The sequence below is a fragment of the Ambystoma mexicanum genome, chromosome 9 (assembly GCF_040938575.1).
Source record: "Ambystoma mexicanum isolate Mex_15411 chromosome 9, UKY_AmexF1_1, whole genome shotgun sequence".
Classification (NCBI taxonomy): domain Eukaryota; kingdom Metazoa; phylum Chordata; class Amphibia; order Caudata; family Ambystomatidae; genus Ambystoma; species Ambystoma mexicanum.
In genome coordinates, this window is record NC_090931.1 from 356,471,898 (window position 1) to 356,495,792 (window position 23,895).

Consider the following 23,895-nt stretch of genomic DNA (forward strand, 5'->3'; position numbering starts at 1 on the left):
AGGAAGGTTCCAGTTGAGCCCTGGGTAAACAATGTTAAGTCAGTAGCCAAATCCACTTCTAACCAAGGCCCTGATAGAAACCCTAGGTCCAATAGTGGTTTTTTAATTGGTACTGGCATGATGAGTAAGGCTTTGACGGTGCCACAAACCAAGAATCAAAAGATGCCAATCAACCTAAATACTCCTGTCAAAGAGATAAACAAGAGCAATGAGTCTTTGCCTGCTCCAATCATTGCTGACAAGGGACAGTGGGGGCTTGTCATGGAGAACAGAGTAAGTGAAATGCACCAACTCATTTTGAAGGTGTTGAAGGATAATTTAATACTTCAACCTGATAATAAGGATAATTTTTATAGGGAGCCGGTTGATCAACAGTATCCTTATGATTCTCAAGGCCACCATGATTCAAACACCTTAATCGTTGTTCAACCAGATACTGATCTTAGACAACCAGTATGGCCTGATCAACCAGGACTAATCTTTACAACTTTATTTAATGATAATGGTAATATGGTCTTGAATAGATCTTATATCCTATCCCTCTTCGCAGATATTCCTGTATTTAGACTTATTTCAACTATTGACATAGTCCTGGTTGATTTTTTGCACAGATCCAGGTATGATTACGTCCGATTGGTAATTCCTTTGCCTCTAGTCAGAGCTTTACTATTGAAAGAGGCTGAGCAACTGCAATCTCGAGGGTTTGATATTTACGAATATAAGCCCTTTTTCCTCCCAGGTTCCTACTATGCCTAGTAGGCAAACGAATGATAACTTGGAATCTGCCTTGCCCATTGTAGAAAAGACTAATTCCAAAAACAACTCTGATTTGGATAAACAAGAATGGAGGTGGTTGGCCTTGTCGCTTCGTGAGTCGATAGACTCGCTTAAGCAACTGGGCAAACCACTTTAGCCGGAAATGCACTTTAAACTTTCTGAGTTGGAACTCGAGAGGGAGCTTTAATCTCCTTCACAACGAAGAGTTAACGAGTTACCTGAAGCAGTTCAATTTTATTTTACTACAAGAAACGTGGTGTAAAACTGAATTATGTTGGGATGGCTATATGCTGGTCTCCAACTATGCACACGGTGGTAATAAGGAACGTCCAAAAGGGGGTCTTATCACTGCTGTAAAAATAACTAATGGCACAGTAGTAACAGGTGAATGGAGATTTTCCCACCATTTTCTTTTGGTATCCTGCCAACTGGGGTTTGATCAAGACTGCATGAATATTCTAATTGTTAATGTGTATTGGAACCCCAATGAACTATCTGACCTGGAACTTGCCAATGAGCTAACCAAGTTGGGGACTTTTATTGAATTGTGGCTTGATAATAACAAAGGTGGTCATCTTGTGATTGCTGGAGATCTTAATGCGCATTGTTACAGCGAAACCCTGTTGGGTGCTATTATCATGTCTAATGAAAATGATCTGGGTAAATTAGGGGGTAACCCCAAGGTGAGGGGCAGAATGTGGAATCATTTTGCTGAACTGTGGGCTCTTGAATTACTGTATAATAACCACTTTACTTGGAAAGCTCGTGGCTTAACATCTACTATAGATTTCATTTTTTTGTCCTGTAATCTGTCTATTAACATGCGCAAATATGAGATCAAAGAAACCAACTGTAGCGATCACTGTTTTTTGATGTTTGAAATAATTACCAAGCTAAAACGGACACAACCCCAATTGTACAAGTTTGCTTTGACTCTTAGTATGCAGGGTAACAGAATCAAATGGACATACAAGAATGTCAAATTCACCTCCACCATGTTAATAGATTACGAGACTATGTTGCCTCCCCAACGGATTGATTGTTACTCAGCTGTTAATTTTACGACCTATATATATGCCACCATTAACAAAACTGAGACACAAGCTCCTAAAAATCTGAAACCTAGAATTCATCAAAATCATAGCACAGACAGTACTGTCCACATTCGTAGATGTACCTTAAGGAAATAATTAAGATCTCTCTATAAATCAGGACTTTACCATAGTGACATTGTCACAGTAAAAGAAAATCAAACAACGCTACAAAAACTGGCTGATTTATTATAAAGGCCATTGTTCGCAAATTGATGGTGAAATTATGCTTAGAGCTTTGAAAGGGTCTAACTGTTCCAATTTTTGGTCACTTATAAACGAACTGGAAAGACCTCAAAAAATGTTAAACATTAATATCATTGATGAGCATGTATGGTTAGGCCATTTTGCGAAATTGTATAGTACTAGTGAAAGTATGGTAAAAACTGAGGTAAGGTGCAGCCTGAACTGGTCCCTCAAATTTTCGGAAGTGGATATTAAGGATTTAATTCTTAAAGCAAAACCATCAGGTGCTCCTGGTCCGAATAATCTTTCTAATAAATTGCTTAAACTTGATCCAGTTAACTGGGCGCGGATTCTATTTATATTGTTTAATAATGTTTTGTTATGTAAACATATTCCTCTTTCATGGAGGGTGTCCCTCGTTATTCCTGTTTTTAAAAAAGGCTCTCGTTTAATTCCATCAAGTTATAGACCAATTGCTATTTCTAATCCTGATTCCAAGATTTTTGCCTCTCTTGTCTTGCGGGACCTGGAAAACTGGATCACCGAAAACCATATTTTGGACATAAAACAAATAGGCTTTAGAAAAAATGTTGGCACAGATTGTGGGGGGCTAATACTGAAATCTTTAACATCTAGATCCATAAAGGGGGGCTCTCAATCGACGTTTGTGGCATCTATGGATCTTAGCTCAGCTTTTGATCTTGTGGATAGGAATATATTGTGGCGACTACTCAAAGATCTTGATATTTCTACTCACCTGTTAGCAATTATTATGGCTCTTTACTCAGATACCAGGATAAGGGTTCGACTAAATTCAGAAGGACTTCTTTCTAGGGAACTTGCTATTCCGAACGGCCTTAGACAAGGCTGTATGTTAGCCCCGACTATTTTCAACATTTATGTGAGCGGTGCAAACAATGCTTTGAATAATAAGGGTTTGGTCTGTCCAAAATTGAATGGACTTTGTTTAGCATGGATAGCGTATGCAGATGATTTCCTTCTTATTGACAACACTAGGGTGGGTCTTCAAAGACTGCTTAAGGCTTTCGAAACTTTTACTTCAGATCTAAAGCTAAAAATGAACTCATCTAAAACAGTTATTGTACGCTTTGGTCGATCTAATAGGAAGGAAAATGCCTTCACATGGCTCTGCGGAAACCAAATTATAAAAGCTCAACCTGCTTTTAAGTATTTGGGATTCCACATTTCTGGGACTGGTTCCAATACTTTAATGAAAACTCAGCTACAATTAAAAGCCGATATTGTGATCAGACAGATGCGAACAATAGAAACCAAATTTGGGAAGTTCTCTGCTTCCCCTTTCAGAGAGTTTTACATTAAGAAAGCCGTTCCTCGTTTGACCTACGGTCTGGAATTGTTTTCAAAAGATCTATTTCCATATCTGGCACTATTGAAGGAAATATTTGGAGGTCGGTATTATTTTTTCTCCCAAAATGTGTTCCATTCGAACTGATCAGATACGAATTTGGCTTAAATTCTCTGGCCACTACTGCCATCTGGAAACGTATGCAACTTTGGCGTAAATGCCATAGTGCTTTAGAGGATTCCTTATATGCTAGTGCGGCGAGAGAGCCAATGAATCCTTTTTTTGCTCTTCTTCAGGCAGAAACTATGCTAACTCCATGGCATGTCTGTTGTCTCACTTTGCAGTAAACCGAAAAAGGTTAAAGCCAGCCTTCAGGGCTTTGACTGGCAAGCTACCAAAAACAAAATTTCTGAAACCAAGTTATATACACATGCCAGTTCTGTTTGGAAATGGTTCCCTGATATGGAAGGTTATCTTAAGAAATATCCCAGCAAACAAATACGGAACGACTATATGCGTTTTCAATTTAATGTAATTTATACTAATCAAATTAATTGTATTAGAAAGTGTTCTGCTGGTGATTGGAAATGGTGTCGTTTCTGTAAAAAAGAAGGGGTTGTAGAAAATGTACAACATATTTTATTGGTGTGTCCTGCATTATTACCTTACAGGATAAGTTACTTTTCCCAATTTGTAACTTCAGTTCATGATGTAAATAGAGATTTTATATGGTATAGAATGTTACATAGGAATTCAGCAGTAATGATTATTCGAATTACTTATTTTCTGAGAAATGTATGTAACTTGTACTCGTAAGCAAAATGTGTATGATACTAGTTTTCTATTTTGTTTTTCTTTTTGTTTCATGGCATTCTTTTTGTCTTGTTGTTTAATCAATTGTTTTTATTCTGTACTTTTTATTCATTTTGTAAAGGTTTATTATAAACCAAAACAAATAAAGAGAAAAAAAAAAGTATTTTGCTACTTTATCCATCCTATACTAACTCCTCATTGATTATAAAGAAGTGTGCTAGCGTCAGATTACCCATTGTTGATTAACATTATATTTATAAGGGCGATATCGATTATTAATTTATTATAAAAGCGTGGTATCTATATTTTGTCTTATTTATCAAATAAACCTTTTAAACGTGCAAAACAGAACTACTTCTTGGCTCAGTGGGGTCAGGGGGATTCTAAGAGAGGGGTGTTATATAGGGGTAGTCATCCAGAACTCATGAACTGGACATAAAGATATATCAATAAGGGTTTCCATTCAGTATCCCAGACTAGGCATCGACTTAGCTGTAGTGTTGAATTGAAACTTCTTACAGTCACTATGGTGTCTTTGTGGCTGTCAAACTGTTTGAGGGGTGGTGTGTGGGTGCTGGCTCCCTTGATGTCCGTAAGAGCTTTGCTGGATAGCACCCCAGGAACATTTTATACCTCTACTAATCCTGAAGTGACTGAGCTCTGTGAGGTGTCTGGAATGAAAGTCGGACAGAAGGTTCCCATGTTTTTCATTAGACTTTTATTGAAAACAAAAGGATTGGGAAAAAGCCTCTCTGACCCTGCTCCAAGAGGAATGTCCCTAAAACCAATAACTAAGGACCTAAACCCCATAACTAAGGATCTTTCTTTGTCAGGATGTCAAAATGAAACTGTCCTTGTGTTCAAACCAAACTAGAAGGTGAAAAGGGGAATGCCTTTATGAACTCTTTCTGAAATCACCTAAGGTTAAAGGAAAATTGAACAGCTCCAACAGAAAAGTTCTCAAAGGTGAAGTGCCCTGGTTCCAGAGGGTGGCTCCCTTCCCCTGGATTCTGCTCAATGCAAACGATTCTTGGTCTAACAGTTCTTTGTGTCTTTCTTGTCCCACAACAACACTGTTATTCACAAATCTGCTTAGCCTTGTAGTTCCACGTCTTTCAAAAGTTGCTTCTTGTTTAGCAAACACAGTTCTATATCTTTTCTTCCAACTTCCTGTAGGTTTACAACTGCTTTGTATACTTCCCTGCCAGGACCTCTTATGTGCTTGTGATTGCCTGGTTTTTCCTACCTGCCACAACGCCTTATATTTGACTTTTTCTCATGAATATTTGTAGATTTGCATTTATTTGGTAGATTTGCCACTGCCTGGTATACTCCCTTGCTGGATCTTTTTGTGTATTTGTGATTGCCTAGTATACTCTTCTGCCAGGGCTCTCAAAATTCACACACACTTGTAAATGCCTGGTTTACTCGCCTGCCAGGACTTCTTGTATTCACACATGGTTTCTCTTTTACTTCCACAGTTGTGCATTCCCCTTTTGGTATATTACATCTCCTTCATGCATCATTTGTTTCGGTTTCTCCCCATATTTGCATTCCTTAATCGTATATGGCTGGGGTCCTTATTTGCAATATGCCTTCTTGGTTTTCAATCAGTCTGTTTGATTCTGCGACCTTAATTGTTATACATTGTACTTGGCATGGTTGCCGAAACGCCTCTGAGTCCCCAGTATGCCTGGGTTGACTCACCGGCTCTGCTTGGCGTCTTGGGTCCCGTTTGTGCTTATGTGGCAAAGGTTACCGCATGCTTTCTACTCTGAACTGCTCTTGCGTCATTCTGGTCTCCCTCGCGACTTCGCTTCAGCACGCCTGTCCTGCTCCAGGTCTCGGTAGGTGAAACGCTACTTTCTTCGGTTGCCGAACGGCCAGGAGTCTTCCACTGGCTCCTGGCATGTCTGCAGCACGTCCTGTCCTCGCAGTGTTTCTTTGCTTGCTTGCTGGCGAGCCGCTCTGTCCCACACAGGTTCGTGCTTTCAAGCTCCAAAACGACTTCTCCAAAACTGCAGCAGCCTCTTAGAGTTTGTCTTTGATCTTTAAATGTACCATGCACAAGTGCATTCAGAAAAGAACTAGAATGCTCATTGAGCTTGAGGCTCCTTCTGTCCTGCATTGTTCTTTCCTCCTTCCTCATCCCAGTATCTGGTGATTGTGGGAAAAGTAGTCCATTGATGTTGATTGATACAGATTACTTGGAAAATTACTTTGAACAGTTCTGAGTGATGAGTTCTATATGGTGTATAATTAGAACTGGAAAAGGTAGCCTCGGAGGTTTTACATTTTAGACCAGGGATGGATGTTTGGCCTAAAGGGTTTTGGGAAAAGGTTTCTCTATTTTCCATAAAGGGGGTATAGATGTATGGCAATGGGCAGTGCTCCAGATTTTGAAGTGAGAGTATTTTACTCCCTGTTTTTTAAAGTTGGGAGTAAAATGATTTTTTTGGGGGGAGTAAAAATGCAAGTCCATTTCCCAGTGGACATATTTGATAAGCAAGTAAAAATGTGTTAACTGGAAAACAAATGTTTTTGTAATTATTTCATTGCACATAGTTATTCATGCACATTAAAAGATAGAAGTGTGCTTCTTCTGATCAGGCAGTAATAATACATTTCTTCCTGTGGTACTACATGCACTACTGGTAAACAAATATCCATGGAGCTGTTTGAGTGAAAGCAGGGGCGCAGGTTCCTTGGTGTCTGTTTCCTATATTTGGTTGTGAGCATTTTTGCACCCTATTTTAATATTTTGGGGTGTTTGCCTATTTTTAGGGAGTAAAAGTGGCCGATACACCCCTTATCTGTAGGGCTGGCAATAGACCATTAGGCTATTGGGTGTAAAGGGGTTTTCTTTCTGGCAAATTGGGGATACCATGTCTCATCCAATGAAGCCATGACATCTCCCTGGAGGCTGTCTCCTCCCACGTGATCCTCCCTCAAATAGCCGCCTCCAGGATCGGGACACGGTAGCAGCTGCTGTCCCCTGGCCACATGGTAGGGGGTTACTGCTGGGAGATTAGTGATGACTCCATTGGTTTAATCACAGCTATTGGTACAAATACATTTGCAAATGCAACAGAACAATGTGATTTCTTCTTTAGTTGAAGTAATGCTGGCCTTTATGAGGGCCCTCTACACGGTCCATTTGCTTTTTTTAAACTCCCTCCTGTGAGACGGTATGTCCTATGTAGTCCACTTGTTGGTAGAAAAGTTTACACTTGTTCTGTTAAAATGAAGGTCCTTGCTTTGAAGGACACCATGCACTGTTTCAGTATTGATTGTGTTCTTCCATTTCCCTTTAAAAGACCAGGATATCGTCATGGGAACAAATAACATTTCTGGATCCTTTGAAGATTCTCTGCATAGTGGGGTGGAAAATAGATACTGTACTGGCCAGGCCAAAAGTATATGTTAAAATTGAAAGGTGGGAGATCACTAGGGGGCGGTGAGCGAGATGGCCACGTGGGACCAGAACTCTGCACCTTGTTGACACTGTTGTATTGTGACCCCGCCCAGTAGTGCTGACATGGTGGGGAAGTGCCCAGTGAAGACCCCTGAGCGGGCGCGGACCGTAACTTCCGGGTAAATGGCGGCCTGAACCACCTGAAGGAGTGAGTGAAGGACCACACAGCCGCGTCCTTTGACATCTGGACTGTGTGCAGCCCTGGAGAGTGGTGTGAGTAGGTGTGGCATGCTGACGGCTGACTACAGCGATAAGAGGGGACCAGCAACAGCGAGGCTGAAAGTGCTGCAGCGAGTCGAGATGGATGGCAGTGAGGGGCCCCTGGTAGTGGTGGACCCCCTAGGGGACTAGTGGCTACAATCATACGGCTGGGGCACTTGACTGCTTCTTGTCTAAGGGGTCTAAAGGACTTGGACAGTAGCTCATCAGGTGGTGTCACAGGAGTGAAGCAAGGCGCATGTGGCATTTGTGGATGTGCAGCCCTGACTGGTGATTCCTGGATGGCTTTTGGGAAAGGGAACAGGGCGATGCCCCAATTTGGAGTATTTAAGGCGAGGGTTATCCACAGTTGAGGAGTCGGGAGGCTTCACGAACATGCCCAGAGGGGTGACCAGGTGGAGGACAGTAACAATTAAATTGCAGCCTCGGACAGGCATAGTCTTCCTACTGCGGGGACACCCATCTAAGGTGACGGAACACAGACAGAAGGGTCTAGAGTGTCATGTGCGCCCCTGGCTGCAGTTCAGGTCCAGTTTAGAGCCACGGTGCGCTTGCCTTGAATGATGGGAGTCGTGGGGGAGGTGTGCTGCTGGAGCAAACCCATGTCGCCCGGCGGCCTGGGTACCCTACAGCAAGACGTCCAGACGATTTTAATGAGCTCAAGGCATTCCGGGTGGAAGGTTGGTAGGTTCGAATTGCGCGGGTATTAAACGCGTTATAAATGAAGAATAAAAAACAATTAAAAAAATAAAATGGCACGAGACCCTGGAACACAAAGCGAGCGGCAGACTCAGTGGATGTAGGCCTTGAAGTGTGGATCAAAGAGCATGAAGGTGGAGAAAGGAAGATGCAGCGCTAACTGTATGATCTGGATAACAGAGAAAGGAGGAACCATCTGCGGTTATGGGGTCCCCCGAGCAAGGAGGCTGAGTCACCCAGGGATTTGGAACTCTTGTTGACCCCAGTGCTAAAGAAGCTCATGGGCGTGTGTTTCGACAGAGCGATCCGCTTTTCCCTTACCGTAGGTTTCACTGAATCCAATTTTACCTAATGAGATTTCATCTTATTTATTTCACAGAAAATGGTAGGTAAAGTGGAAGATGTGTAATGCATAATAGGTGAGGTGTGGGGTAAGGGCATACGTTAGGGTATGGAGCGGTGGGGGGAAAAAGTACATTTCGTTTTTCTGTGAAATGGATTCTGTGAAATCTCCTTTAGGTAAAATGTTTTCGAAGAAATCACAAACATCCGCTTTGACTGTGTCCACAATGGTGCTGGAGTGGCAAATGGTGGCGGAATTCCACAATTATAGGGACAAGAAGGACATTCTGTGGAAAGCCCTGGAAGGTGGGTGACCTGGAATGGGAGGGTGCGCCAGTAAAACGTTTCCACGACTTATCTACCTACACTCTGGAACAGAGGAAGAAATGTTGGCTTCTAATGAAATGGCTTCAGGAGGAGGGAGTGCGATATTGGTGCCGGTTCCCTTTTGTCCTCTCACAAGGGGGAACATTATGAGCTCAAGCAGGGGGAGGAGGAGGCGAACCGGCTACTGGCAGAGCTGCAAAAGGAAGGGGCTACCCAAGACTGAGATGGCCAACGCAATTTGCACATGCGTTTACATAGTGCCTTTGCACAACCCAAGGAACGTTGGAAGGAGTTTGTTGTCAGAAAATCGGAAAAGCTCCAGGCATCGCAATCGAAGGCCCCTTGCTGAAGAGGGTGCTCGAGAGTCAACTGCTATTCATCCCATGTTTGGGTGTGGAAGGGGGGAGATTTTGGTTAAGTTTTATTATGTTCGCGTTTGCCGGGGTAGCATGCTGTACATTACCCTAGTGACCTGGGTGCACCTGTGTGTCTCGTGGATCTGGGCATCGTGCCCCGGATGGGTGTTAAAACCTGAATGTTAAGTATATTATTTCATTTTGGGCGGGAGAGGAGACTTAGGGTGATGTATGCATTGTCTTGTCACTGCTGCAATGCTGTACTAGCCTGACCATGGGAGAGGATAAGGGGAAACTAGCGTGCTTTGAAAATGGTTAATCGGAAGGCTGCCACACTCCGCGAATAAAGGTTCGCTGATGACGAGCATGTTCCGTAAGGCCCGGCTGGCAGTGTTGTTCCTACAAGAAACACAGTATAGGCTCGGGAAAGAGCGAGTTGTGAAAGGGGCAAATGTATTGGTCTTTCTCCAGCATGGGGTCTGGCATGGATTCACATGCTCATTCCCCGTCGTCAGGCCAGGAATCATCGGTATAGGAAAAAATCAGTATCAGTTTCGTTTCTGATCTGTCTTTCTCAGTAGTAACCAATCACTGGTCTCTGGGTCATACTGCCCCCAGCCAATGACTGCCCTCTCCCTAAGCCCCACCCCTGGCAGCCATCTTTAGATTTTTACCGCACGTTCAAGTGTTGGGAGTCCTCGTGCTTAGCTCTCGAGCTTTTGCTGCGTTTCGCGTTTTTCAGGAGATTTTTCTCATTTTTTCGGTTAAAAGAGCCTCGAGCTCCACCGTTTCTACTTCCGATCAACGGGGATCCGTTTCGGAGTTTTCTACGCCCCTCAAGGGTGAAGATTTCGTCGAGTTACGCTTTTGGAGGATTCCAGAAGTTCCGAGGCCTACCCCGGACATGGCCCAAGAGAAAGGGAGCTTGACGCCCGGGAAGCTATTCAGGACCTCCCCTGGATGCCAGCTTCAGAACGTTTTCAAGGAGGACGAGCATTCGTTATGCCTCTACTGTCTCCATGAGGACAAGACGCACAAGGAAAAGGAATGCTCGTTTTGTGGAAACATGTCGGAGCAGACCATGAAGGATCGTCACCTCCGGCAGAGGGGGAGCGAGGCTCGGACCCTCCCCCGAAGGTGAAGGCCCCGGCGTACAGAAGGTGACGTTGGCCGTGATTCACCCTGCTAGGACCTCGATTGAGGATGTCGCCGCGGCCCTGGCTCAGCCTGTGGAGGCTACACCAGTGGAGGCGCCCTCAGGCACCAGAGTCTCCCTGCCACCGCGGAGGGAGTCGTCTTTCAGACCCATCGAGTAGACCCCCACGAAGTCCTCGTTGGAAAAAGGGGGGGAGGGAGGGGGTGGTGGCCGTCGTGGATACGGACACGACCTCTGAAGAGGAGCTCATCCAAGTCGTGGAGGAGACACAGCCCATCGGGAGGGATCCCGACGAGGGTGACGACGAGGGCGACGGTGACGCAGACGAGGCTCCTCAAGAGCCCTCGCACCCGTCGTTTCCGGCGCCGCAGGACACCTCGGTGGCCATTTTGTCAGCCATCCAGTCCTTATGCTCGGAGATAAGGACTAGGTTGCCCCTTCCCCCGACGGAGGAGCCTGAGCCAGACCCGACGGAGGATCCGGAGCCAGGACCTTCGGGGAGCCCACCGCCTAAGAGGAGGACGACGCATCCTAGGCCTCCTCTCCCGCCTCTGCGGCCTTCTCTGCCGTACCCCCGGTCCACTACCCACGGGGATGATACAGGCATGGACACGACTACGACGGGTAGTCCTTCCCGGGCGTCCTCGCCCGACGAGATTGGATCCTTCCATGCAATGATCTCCAGGAGAATCTGAGCTCTTCCAGCTCTGCCCCGAGGAAAAGGAGGGGTTCCTTTATCAGCGGCGCGAGGCCAAAAGGAAGACGGTCCTCGCCGTACCGCTTCCAGATGACATCTGGGATGAGTGGCTCGCCCTCCTCAAGAACCCTGCCACGGCTCCTGCGAAGAGGGACCGGTACGAGAAGAAGTACTGGGTCCCCGACGCAGCCCCCTTGTGCCTTAGAGCGCAACCTACCCCGGACTCGGTCGTCTCAGCGGCGGCCAAGAAGAAAGCAGGGGGGGCATCGGCCTCGACTTCAACCTCCCCTCCGGACGGCGAGGGTAGGAAGCTGGACGCGATGGGACGACGGGTCATCTCATCTGCAGCGACGACCATCAAGGCGGCCAACGCCCTGGCCATCGTAGCCAGCTAAGACAGGGAGTTGTGGTTTAAGATCGCCCCTCTGTTGGACTTCCTTCCGGGTGCCAAGAGGGCTGAGGCCCTGGAAATCTTGCAGGAAGGTGAGATTGCCTCGGACCACGCCATTACAGTGGCTACGGACATCGCCGACACCGGTTTCCGTCAGTTGGGCAACAGCGTTTGCCTGAGACGACGAAGATGGCTCAGGGCGACGGATTTCCGCCAGGACGTTCAGACCAAGGTTTTGGACATGCCCTTCGATGGGAACAAACTTTTCGGCAAGGTGGTTGATGAATCCCTTCAGGCGATCAAGACGGACACGGAGACGGCCCGTGCACTGGGGGTGCTCCAACAGCGACGGCCGTCCTTTCGGAGCTCCGGAGGCAGACAGGGAGCCTCCAAGGGAGCCGGCAGCAGCTCCTCTACTTACCGTCAAGCGGCAAGGTCTTCGTCGCAGGAGGCCTACAGGGGACGCGGCAAGTCAGGTGGATCCCGCTGTCGTCGCCAAGGTGGTCAAGGAGGCAAAGCGGCCTCCAAGCAGGATTGAACCGCCCGTCGGGTCGGGCCCCCGCCGAAGCACCCCGGTGGGAGGCCGGCTGATGAAGTTCATCGGCGTGTGGGAGTCCGTCTCCACCGACCGTTGGGTGCTGGACGCCCTGGCCCTGGGGCATGCCCTCGAGTTCCAGAAGAGGTGCCCCTGCATTCCTCCCATGGCCAGGAAGGAAAATCACGTCCCTCAACTGCTGTTGGAAGTACGGGCGATGCTCAGGAAAGGTGCCATCGAGCTCGTCCCGAAGAGGCTTCGGGGCTTCGGAGTTTACTCAAGATACTTCCTCGTGAGGAAGAAGACAGGAGGATGGCGTCCCATCCTGGACCTGCGACGACTAAACAAATACATCAAGGCACAGAAGTTCCGGATGGTCACCCTCCAGCACGTGCTGGGACAGCTGGAGGAGGCCGATTTCCTGTCGTCGTTGGATTTGGAGGATGCTTACTTCCACATCCCTATTCTAAAGAGGCACCGAAAGTTCCTCAAGTTCGTGGTCAAAGGGCGGCACTACCAGTTCAAGGCCCCCCCGTTCGGATTAAAATCGGCGCCCAGGATGTTCACCAATTGCCTGGCACCGGTGGCGGCGCGGCTGCGCCTGCAGGGGATCCAAGTCTACCCCTACCTGGACGACTGGCTCATACGGGCAAGGACAAGGGAGCTCGCCGTGGAACACACTGCGAAGTCCGTCCAGCTGCTCACGGACCTGGGGTTCTACATCAACTTTCCAAAATCACACCTGGTCCCGTCGCAAGTCGCCCTGTTTCTGGGAGCACAGCTCGACACAGTGGCGCGGCGGGCCTCACCGTCGGAGGAAAGGATAAGGACCATCCTAGGAAAGGTGCAATGTCTACTGGCCACGGACGTGGCCAAAGTGAGGTCTATCAAGTCCCTCCCCGGAATGATGTCCTCCTGCATTTATCTGGTGCCCCATTGCAGACTTCGGATGCGGCCCTTGCAAGAATTCCTCGACGCCCATTGGATCCAGACGACGGGCAGCTTCGAGGACAGGATCTCGCTCGACGAAACGTTCCGTCAGGCGATACGATGGTGGGGTGTCTGCGCTCATCTGACAGCGGGAACAGGCTTCCTAGTCCCGGCCGACCAGGTGACGGTTACGACGGATGCCTCCCTGGAAGGTTGGGGAGCGCACACAAGGGGCCTCCACGCGAGAGGCCTTTGGTGCTCGGAGGAGAAGACTCCACATCAACATTATGGAGCTCCGCGCAGTGTTCAGGGCCCTCAGGTCCTTCCTTCCGTCCCTCAAGGGCAAGGTGGTGAGGATCTTCACCGACAACACCACCACGATGTTTTACATTCGGAAACAGGGCGGAACCAGATCCCCTGCCCTGTCCAAAGAAGCCCAGGATCTGTGGCATTGGGCCATCGCACAAGGGATGTTTCTGGTACCCTTTCATCTGGCAGGGATAAAAAACACCATCGCCGACTCACTCAGCAGGGAGCTGCGCTCGTGCCACGAGTGGGAACTGCGCCAGGATCAAGAGGACCGACTCTTCCGACGATGGGGCGAACACCAGATCGATCTCTTTGCGACGGCGGCGAACTCCAAGTGCCGGAGGTTCGCCAGCAGGTTTCCCCAACCGAGGAGCATGGGCGATGCTTTCTCGTTCCCCTGGGACGGCGTGTTCCTTTATGCATTCCCGCCGTTGCTACTCCGGGTCGTCAACCAGCTCAAGAGGTCCCGGTGCAGGATGATCCTCGTCGCACTGGCGTGGCCGAGGCAGATCTGGTTCCCGGACCTTCTGGACTTGTCAGCGTCCACACCAGTCAAGCTACCGACAGACGCGGATCTTCTCTCCAGAGAAGGAGGCGCCATTTTTCATCACAATCCAGAGTCACTGAACTTGCAGGCCTGGCTCCTGCAGCACTAGAGTTTGGAGGATACGACATCCCGGCCGACTGCAGAGAGGTTCTTGCAAAGGCCAGGGCATCCTCAACTCTCAAGTGCTATGGACACAAATGGAAGAGGTTCTCTGTCTGGTGCCGAGCACAGAACCCTCTGCGGATTACGGCCCCTCAAGTATTGCCGTACCTACTGTCTTTGGCCAAGGCTGGCCTATCTCACGCCTCCATCAAGGTACATCTGGCTGCCGTCTCACGTTACACCAGAACTACAGGACGGGCGTCCTCGTGGTCTCATCGTCTGGTGAAGGAATTTATGAAAGAACTGTTCCGATCATTCCCGCCGGTGAAGGCCTCTGCCCCGGCGTGGGAGCTCAACGTGGTACTAACTAGGCTCATGGGGGGCCCCATTCGAGCCTATGCATTCAGTGCCGTTGAAGTTTCTGTCGTGGAAGACAGCATTCCTCGTGGCCATCACCTCTGCACGACGTATGGGAGAGATCCAGGCCCTGTCTTGCAAGCCTCCATACTTGACTTTTCACGACACAAGGATGGTGCTGAGGATGCACCCCTCCTTCATGCCCAAGGTGCCTTCGGACTTCCACCTCAACGAGCCCTTGGTGTTGCCAGTTTTCTTCCCGTCGCCTTTGTCGCCGGCTGAGAGGACTCTGCACTCGCTAGATGTGGCTAGAGCGCTGAAGTTCTACTTCGACCGCACGAAGAATTTCCGGAAGACATCACAGCTGTTTGTGAACTTTGGACCTGTGAATCAAGGGAAGGCTCTCTCGAAGACTTCTATTTCCAGATGGCTCTCCGGCTGCATCATGCACTGTCACCGGTTGGCGAACCGACCTCTGCCCGGCCGTCCGAGAGCCCATTCGACCAGAGCGATCGCTGCTATTACGGCATTCCTGTCTGGTGTGCCCCTGCTCGACATCTGCAGGGCTGCTACATGGAGGTCGACGCACACCTTCACAAGATTCTACTGCGTCGACCGGGATTCCAGGGAGGAGTCCAGAGTCGGCCAGGCAGTGCTGCGCAACCTGTTCGCCTAAGGTGAGCCTGGTGAGGAGGTAAGAGTTGCTTAATGTTGAGTTGTTGTATTTCTTGATATTGAGCCTTATGCCACCTCCCATGGTTGTGCATGTGTATACTGCTATGTATTCTTATATTCATGAGCATGTGAATCCATGCCAGACCCCATGCTGGAGAAGGAACAAGTTACTTACCTGTAACTGTTGTTCTCCAGCATGGGTCTGGCATGGATTCACATGCGAACCCTCCCGCCTACCCCTCTGCGGCTCTTCAATTGGTCATACTGCCACTTCACGTGCTACCAAATCTTGAGATGGCTGCCAGGGGAGGGGCTTAGGGAGAGGGCAGTCATTGGCTGGGGGCAGTATGACCCAGAGACCAGTGATTGGTTACTACTGAGAAAGACAGATCAGAAACGAAACTGAAATTGATTTTTTCTATACCGAGGATTCCCGGCCTGACGACGGGGAATGAGCATGTGAATCCATGCCAGACCCATGCTGGAGAACAACAGTTACAGGTAAGTAACTTGTTCCTCACATAAGACCAGTAAGATGCAAGGAGTGGGGATTGTGTTTTCATGCTACATGCAGTTGAGGAAGGTCTAGGTACGGAGGGGGCCTATGGGCCTGCTTGAGGCTGTTAAAGATAGTCTGCAGGAGAGAATGCTCATGTTAGTGTCCCTATATGCTCCAAATGTGAACCAGCTAGCTTTGCTCCAGAGGGTATTGGAGGATTGGAGTGAGGGACCAACGTTGGTGGGAGGGGATTTTAATGCGATTGGTGATCCAGCATGGCTCAGGGAGACAGAGTTAAAACACAGGGGAGGAAACGCAGGGCCTTTGCACAGCAACTTTGTGACCACTTCTGGACAGATGTTTGGAAGTTAAGGTATCCCCAAACGGGAGGTTATACCTTTTTCTCATCCCCGTACCAAACCGATACAAGGATTGCTCGTTCCCCAGGAACAGGAGGCCATGGTGGTGTTGCCCAGGGTTGAAACCGTAGCTTGGTCAGACCACGAGATGGTCCCAATGAAATGGAATGGTGGATGAAGGAAGGGGACACCGAGATGAAAGTGTAATGATGGTCTCCGTAGGGACCCAGTGTTTCGCGACTTTCTGCAACAGGAGATTACCCACTATTTTGAAATCAATGCCACAGGGGAGGTGCAAGGGAAAATGGTATGGGAGGCGGCCCAGGCAACAATCGGAGGCCTCTTTATAAAGGGTGGTACCCAGAAATAAAGGGTAGTGTGCTCTGGTAGAGACGCTGCAGGAGGAACTGCGGGGGATGAGGGCAAAATTAACGAAGCCAGGGGAAGATCGAGTAGGGTTGCTGGGAGCAATGCGAGACAAGAGATGGGAATTGCATTCCCTCTTGACTGGGGAGGTATTGAAAAAGATGCTCTATACCAAACAGTGGTTTTATGAAGGGGGACCGGTTAAGGACCCTGTTAGCAAACATGGTGCGGGAACATGGAGTGGAGAGGAGTGTGGCCCACATAGGGGACGTGGGAGGAAATCTAGTTGGTATTCAGGTTAGCATTCCGGACTGTTTTGCAGGGTACTATGAAGACCTCTATGCCCAACCCCGGGGGGGGGACATAGATGAGTATTTGGGTACACTCCCATCCTGCAACTGAACGTGGGAGGTGGATATCATGAGGGAAAAGGTATTGCAGGCCAAAGGTCGCCTTAAATCGAGGAAGGCCCCGTGGGAGGATGGCTACACAGCTGACTTTTACAGACAGTTTCAGGAGCTGTTGGTGGGGCCCATGGCCAATCTCTTTAACTTAATCCAGTGTGCCACGGACATCCTTCCTACCTTCCTTCAGGCACTGTTTCCGGCCCTTCCCAACAAGGTAAGGACCTTACGTACTGTGCCTCTTATGGGCCTATATCATTACTAAACGTGAACGTTAAGATATTTGCCAGGATACTGACGCCCGATTGGAGGTTCATTTACCCAGACTGATGCACAGACTGATCAGACAGGGTTTATTCAAAATAGGCAAGGCACAGATAACCTCTGCAAGACCCTCCACATACTGAATGCCTCAGAAATGAAGCAGAAGGGGGCATTGGTCCTTTTTCCCTTGACGCAGAAAAGGCATTTACGGGGTCAACTGGTCGTTCATTGGGGGAGTCTTGGGTAGAGTGGGTATGGGTGCCCGATGGAAAATTACACCCCACTTTGGGATAGGATACGGCAGGATTTGCAGCGCTGGCAGTGGTTCAACCTTTCATGGGTGGCACGTTTGAACTGTGTTAAGACGGTAGTCCTCCCCAAACTGCTATTTGTGTTTCAGATGCTCTCAACGGTGGTCACAACCCCTTTTCTAGTGACTATTCAGAGGATTCTTCTCTGCTTCTTGTGAACGGGAACAAATCCTAGGGTGGCCTATAAAACAGCCCCACAGAGAGAAGTGAGGGGTGGGGGGATTCCAGGACCTGATGGCATTCTGCAAGGCAGCGCAACTAAGAATAATGGTGGACTATCTAGACCCTAGCTTGGGGAAACGAAGGGTTTATATGGATATGTGGTCCTTGCGCTGAGTATGTTGGGTGAGCGGTTCTGGGACCCTTAGAGAGACATTCTCCCGAGGGTGCACCCTATTTTAGCAGTATTTTGGTCACTAGGGTGGGAAATCAGTGCCAAACGTTGGCTTTCGACGTGGCCCTCACCCCTCAGTTGCATATGGGCCCTACCCTTGCGGAACTTGATTGACGATGCGCTGCACTTCCAGTCCTGGTATGAAGCACGCATATCAAGGGCTGGGCATTTGTGCAAGGAGGGTAGGTTTATGTCCCCTACCTGACTAGAAGAGTGCCTTCAGGTGGGAAAGCTCCCGGTGTTTCGGCACTTAAAGCCAAGGGTGTGATGACAAGTCTGAGTTGGGGGGATAATTTGTGCAGGGGTCTCGCCTCCTTTTTGAAAGTGTTGTGTTGCAGAGCACCAGCACGAAGGGTCGGATAGCGAAGTTGTAGAGGGAATTGAGACGTGATCCTGTTGATCTCCTACCAGCAAGGGAGAAGTGGGCCAGAGATTTTGCGATGGTTAGAACTGACATGTTGTGGACTAGGATTTGTAGGGGGGGTAAGTGTGTCAACGCTGTCACTACAATACAGAAGGCAGTCATTTAAGATAACGTATCGTTGGTACTAATGGCCGGCAATGCTGGCTTAGATGTATGCAGGAGCGGATTCACGCTGCTGGTGATGTAGGCAGCTGCACGCTAATATTACCATATGTGGTGGGGGTGCTCTCTCATAAAGTGGTACTGGACTGAGGTTCTGGACTGGCCTAAAGACGTGGATGGGGTGTAGCGAACACTGTCACTCTGCTTGTTATTTGGGGTGCAGGTGGATGATGAAACTCGGGACGACGGGCATATGGTGTGCACACTACTAGTGGCAGCAAGAAGCTGGGTTGCTCAGCACTGGAAGCGAGGGGGGCGTACCCACTGATATGGATTGGGTGCAGAAAGCCAGGCCCATATATGATATGGAGTATCTGACGCACTTACTTGATGAGTCACAGATGAACATATAGGTAGCGCGACATTGGTTTTTCGCCAAATGCGAACACTGACCTGCAAAAGGAAAGTAAGGAAATTGATGTACGTAGTGGCTGTGACAAAGTCATTGGTTGTTTTCATTGCAATGAATGCAAGGGGAGGGATTTAAAAATGGCCAAGAGCCATATGTCGTTTGATTACACAAGTTTTAATTGCAATATGTTATGAAAATGACAAACTTGATTTTCCCCCCCAAAAAATTGAAAGACACCAAAGGGGCTTTCGAAGGCGGATGTGGGTCTTTCGTCAGTCATCAACTCAGATGAGCTGATTTTTGTAAGTGGGACTCGCCATTTTGTTATTTGGTACGGGATGGAAGACAATGAGAATGGTCTTGCTCAGACACCTGTGTAAAACACACAACCCAATGTAGTATTTCCCCATGTTAGCAGCATGGACAATGGAGGACATTCACTGATGACTCACTCCATTGTATGATTGCGTCCTTCTCTAGCATGGAGAGATGCTCTTTTAGTTTTGGTTGAAGTTATAGGCAAACCTTCCCCTCATACTGTGCTTGACGGTAATAGCGTTGGGTTTCAGTGCAATTTGTTGTTTGAAAACAATCAATTTGCCAAGTTGGGGACTTAACACTGGTGTGGATTCTCTTTGGACACCCAGGCAGCATTGCAGCCTGAAAGGACTTATTTCGTACATCTGGACATTTGTGTCTTTTTGAATTCAGCCTGGTGTTTGCAGCCCAGTATGTTGTACACTGGTGATTGGAGGGGAGACCAGGGTTGTCGCAACATCCGTGAGCTTCTCATTGGGTAAGCAATGGGCAAATCATATTATAGCGTCTCTGCCTCTGTTTCTTCTCTTCAACACTTCTCCTCTTTTGAATAGAACTACTTTCGCCCTCTCTGGCTCAATTTATTTTACTCTCCATCACCCTCTCACCATTTAGATTGTCACACTTTAAAAAAAAACTATACTCGGTCTATCCTTTCCTTTTATTCATCTTGGTGCCTTTAATTTACATCTTACTAGTCCTCCTTCCTTCTTCCTTTCATCGAATCTTATCTGCACTCTCTAAATGTTTTGGCCACCCACATTTCTGGATCATCCCTTGACTTATTCTACTAATCATCTTATACTTACTCGCCCCACATCCTCTAAATCTTCTTCAATTCATTTTCCGCTGTCGCAACTTCCTTTTTTCACTCCTTTCACTCTTCTCTATTTCTTTCTTCTCTTCATCTTTACTTCCCCCTCACCAATTTATTCTCTCCCCTTCTGAACAGACAGCTTAGTCTTCACTCCAATATTATGTCAACACTTGACGCACTTTACCCACCCTTACCATTCACCCGATTTAGAAAACCTTCCAAACTTGATTAGTGCTTTGCGCTCGCACTCTTCGATCCTCCCTTCAGAAAGCAGAAAGAAGAAGGAAAAGATCTCAGTCTTCTACCGATCGGTCAACTCTCACACAACTTCACTCTTCATACGATTCTCATTTAGTCCTGGCCAAAAAGAATTATTTTTCTAACCTTACACTTTAATTTTCTCCTCATCCAGGGATCTCGGCTCTTAAATCATATTATTTCTCCTCATCCTGCTGACCCTTCTTTCTCATCGTCTTCATCTGACTTCGTGGACTACTTCATGACTAAAGTATCATCACTTACACTTTATTTTCATCGGCTAACTCTCCTCCAGCTCCAACCTCTTTGTCCACAAACCCTGCCTTTCTCCATTTTCTCCTTTAGCTGACTGTGGCACAGCTTCTCTTACACATGCTTACGCTACTGGTTCACCTCTTGATCTTCTACCTTCATCGCTTATTTGTTTCTTCTACTGTATCGGACTACATATCTACCATCTTTCTCCTCCACATTTCCCAATTCGTTTAAGCATATTACAATTATCCCCATCCTCAAAAAAGTCTGATTGACTCTATTCAATCTAATTTCTGCCCAATCTCTCTTCAGTTTATTTTATAAACTTCTTGAAAAATCGGTCTACAAGAATGTCTCTGCCTTTCTTACTCAACAATCTATTGTCCCTCTTTCACTATGGTTTCTGTCCTTCCCATTCTGAGGAAACTGCCCTATCACGTCTGCAACTCTTTTTACTACGCGTCATCATAAACTGTTCTCTATTCTCAGGCTCTTGGATCTCACTCTGCTGCATTCGACACAGCTTATGGTTTCGCTCTTATCTTTCTGGTTTCTTACTCTTTCTTGGGTTGGTCACTCTTCTTCTCAGCCGTTACTCTATGGGGTCCCTCAAGGCTTGGTTATTGGACCACAACTCTTCTTTCTCTGTACTCTACCCCTTCCAGCTATTAACTCCTTTAATGTCTCATTAGGCCTAGTCGGATCGTTGTCTGTCTCCCCTTGCCCCCCCCCCCTGCCTCGCCGCGCCTTGAAACACTTGTGTATAGGCACGTTACAAATGCCATATCATATATCACTTGGGCACAAAGATCTTTCTTTTGTTTTCATCATTTTCAGACTCCCTCCACACCTCTATTTCTGCCTTTTTTTTTTTTACCACAATACAATCTTGAATGCCCAACCAGTTTATCCACCTTAATCGTTCAAAAACTGAAATACTCTTCTTTTCCTCCTTCTCCTCTTTCTCTCCACCTACTGGTCTTCCTTTTCCTCCCATTCTCTTCCCCTTTTCTTCTGCTAGAATTCTGGACTCGTTTTTGTCTCCTTTCAGTCCTTTTCTCTAATATTGCACGCATCTGTCATTTTCACTTGTTTAATCTCAGTCACGCTCAACATTTTCTCTTGTTCCCGGTGGCCAAGTTACTCATATTCTCTTTCTGCTGTTCATTGCCTTTTCCAATTAGCGTCTCGATCTTCAATGACTCCTTCCCTACTTTCTATCCCTCTTTTGCCTTTTGACTTTCGTTTAGCCTTTCACTTTCCCTGTATTGTCTTTAAATCCCTCTTTTCTACCTTTCATCCTTACTCTGATTCTATTCTCCTTCTTGTATTCTTCTTTATCAGTTTCAATTTCGCCTCACTGTTCCAAAACCCCCCTTCCTGATTCCGTTCTTTTGTCCTTTTGCATCTAAGCTCTGGCATGCCTGCCTAAATCGGTCAAAGCTTCTCCCTCTCTGCACATCTTTCATACTCTGCTTAAAGCCCATCTTCTATCCACTCTCTGCTTGATAACGTATGTGATTCAATGTTGTTCATGTCCATTTAATATTGTACCATTTGTCTTTTTTGTTTTACAGTGCTTTGTCTAAAGCCCTTTATAAATACCAAACACAGGAAACCCAAGTCCACAAACAGTGGCGCTTCAAACCCAGTGGTGCTGTACAAAGCTATGGGACCATGAGTACAGATTTGTGTAGGTCTTCTCCAAGATGCCAAGATCATCCATGCTGTACAGGTCCTCGTCTTGATCATTGAGGAGAGCAATATCATTGTTTTGACCAAGTCCTCTTTGGGTCTATTGGCAGACTACAGCAAAACGATTCTGCCTTCCGCAGGCAGAGCAGCGTTTAACCCATGCTGGGCAGTTCCTGGCGAACAATGCGTGTGAATTTTCTATTACATTTTTCTGTTCTGTTGATGGCCTAGATAGTGGGGCAACTTGGTAGGTGTGCAAATGGGATCACTGGATGTCTCTACTTTCTGCTTTTCCCGAGTTCCACGCCATGGACTGTTTCACATTTTTGTCAAGGTGTATGGCCTGGTTAATTGTTGTATCGACTGCTTGCCAGAGCCGGTCTTTGGTCTTGTTGCAATTTGTATGGACCATGATCTGGTCTCGCAGTACTACTTGTAGGAAATTACCAAACTGTTGCATACCCTTAGATGGTCCCTGCCAGTTGATACTTGGTGTAGAAGAGATGCCTCTTGACATTTGCAAGATTATACTTATCAAGTTTAGCTATCAACTCTTGGAAAGTGTCTGTGTTAGTCTGGTCGTATAGGAGCTGGGAGCAGGTGTCTGTGTTGTGCTTGGTCTTCTGATCCTATACATCAGGATCACTGTACCTTCTCTGGTGGATCATCAGATCTTGCTGTAACCATGAGTTGGTTCAAGTATACAACCTTTCATCATTTTCAAGGCACACCTGGTGTTTGCAGATATCTTGGCTTCGCTGTTGCTGGGTGTGAAGTGATGTTGTGTTGAATTGGTATCCATGTCAGTTAGCCTGGCTGCTTTGATGGCAATTAAGGTTAGTTGCAGGTACTCATCTATGAGTGCACTTCAGGCTAGGTATCTAATTTTGTCCGCATGTGGAGTTCACCAGGTTTTTACTGACACCCTTCTTGCTCTGCCTGGGGCTGTTGCAGCAGGCTTTGACTGTCCAGTCTGTCCTGCCTGGGGGAGTTGCTAGCAGGTGGCTGCGGCATGTAGACACTGCTGTTGCCTGGGCGGGTTCGTAGAACAGGAGGGGGGGGTACTTTACATATGCTGAAGGCACCAGTAGGCTGGGCCTTTCCTCACACCCGGGCTGGAACAGTTGCTCTGATGCTACGTGGAGCACCTAATTGATGCCTATCAGTTGCACAGGTAGTGGCTGTGGGCCTCCATGCTGTTTGCTTGGATGGTCTCGTTGCCAGTTGTAGTGATGAGCGAGAGGTAAGTTAGAAGGCTTTTTTTAGCGATGGCAGAAATGTCTGACCGTCATGCTTGTCCAGCCAAACCACCTCATAACTTGCATCAAATCTTTGTATGCAATGTAGAATGAGGGGAAAGCAGAAAGAGCGAGAAGGTACACAATGCATTGCAGAATAGAACATTTATTTACATTTTCATTACACATGTGATTGACGTGAGACTGGACTTAAGAATTAAGTACAGGTTACAATGATTCTTGTGTTCTTAGTACTTGGTACTTGGTATTTGCAGAGCTATATGTTGTCTAAGGTGGTATGTTCACTGAGCTCCCACTTTTTAATTATTGTATGTGTTGTACAATAATAACCCATTCCCCTGTGGACCGATGCACCACCTGTTAGAATGAACAGGAAGTAAGAGCAAGAAAGTCAAAAGCTACTACGCTGAAAATGTTTAAAGTGTATTTTATTGGCACTGTGCTTGA

At 47.2% G+C, this 23,895-nt stretch overlaps 1 protein-coding gene across 1 annotated transcript in view; it reads left to right on the top strand.

Moving 5' to 3' along the window:
- Positions 1–23,895, top strand: part of FKBP6 (FKBP prolyl isomerase family member 6 (inactive)) — a 513,007-nt gene that overhangs the window by 488,394 nt on the left and 718 nt on the right. The window lies entirely within an intron of this gene.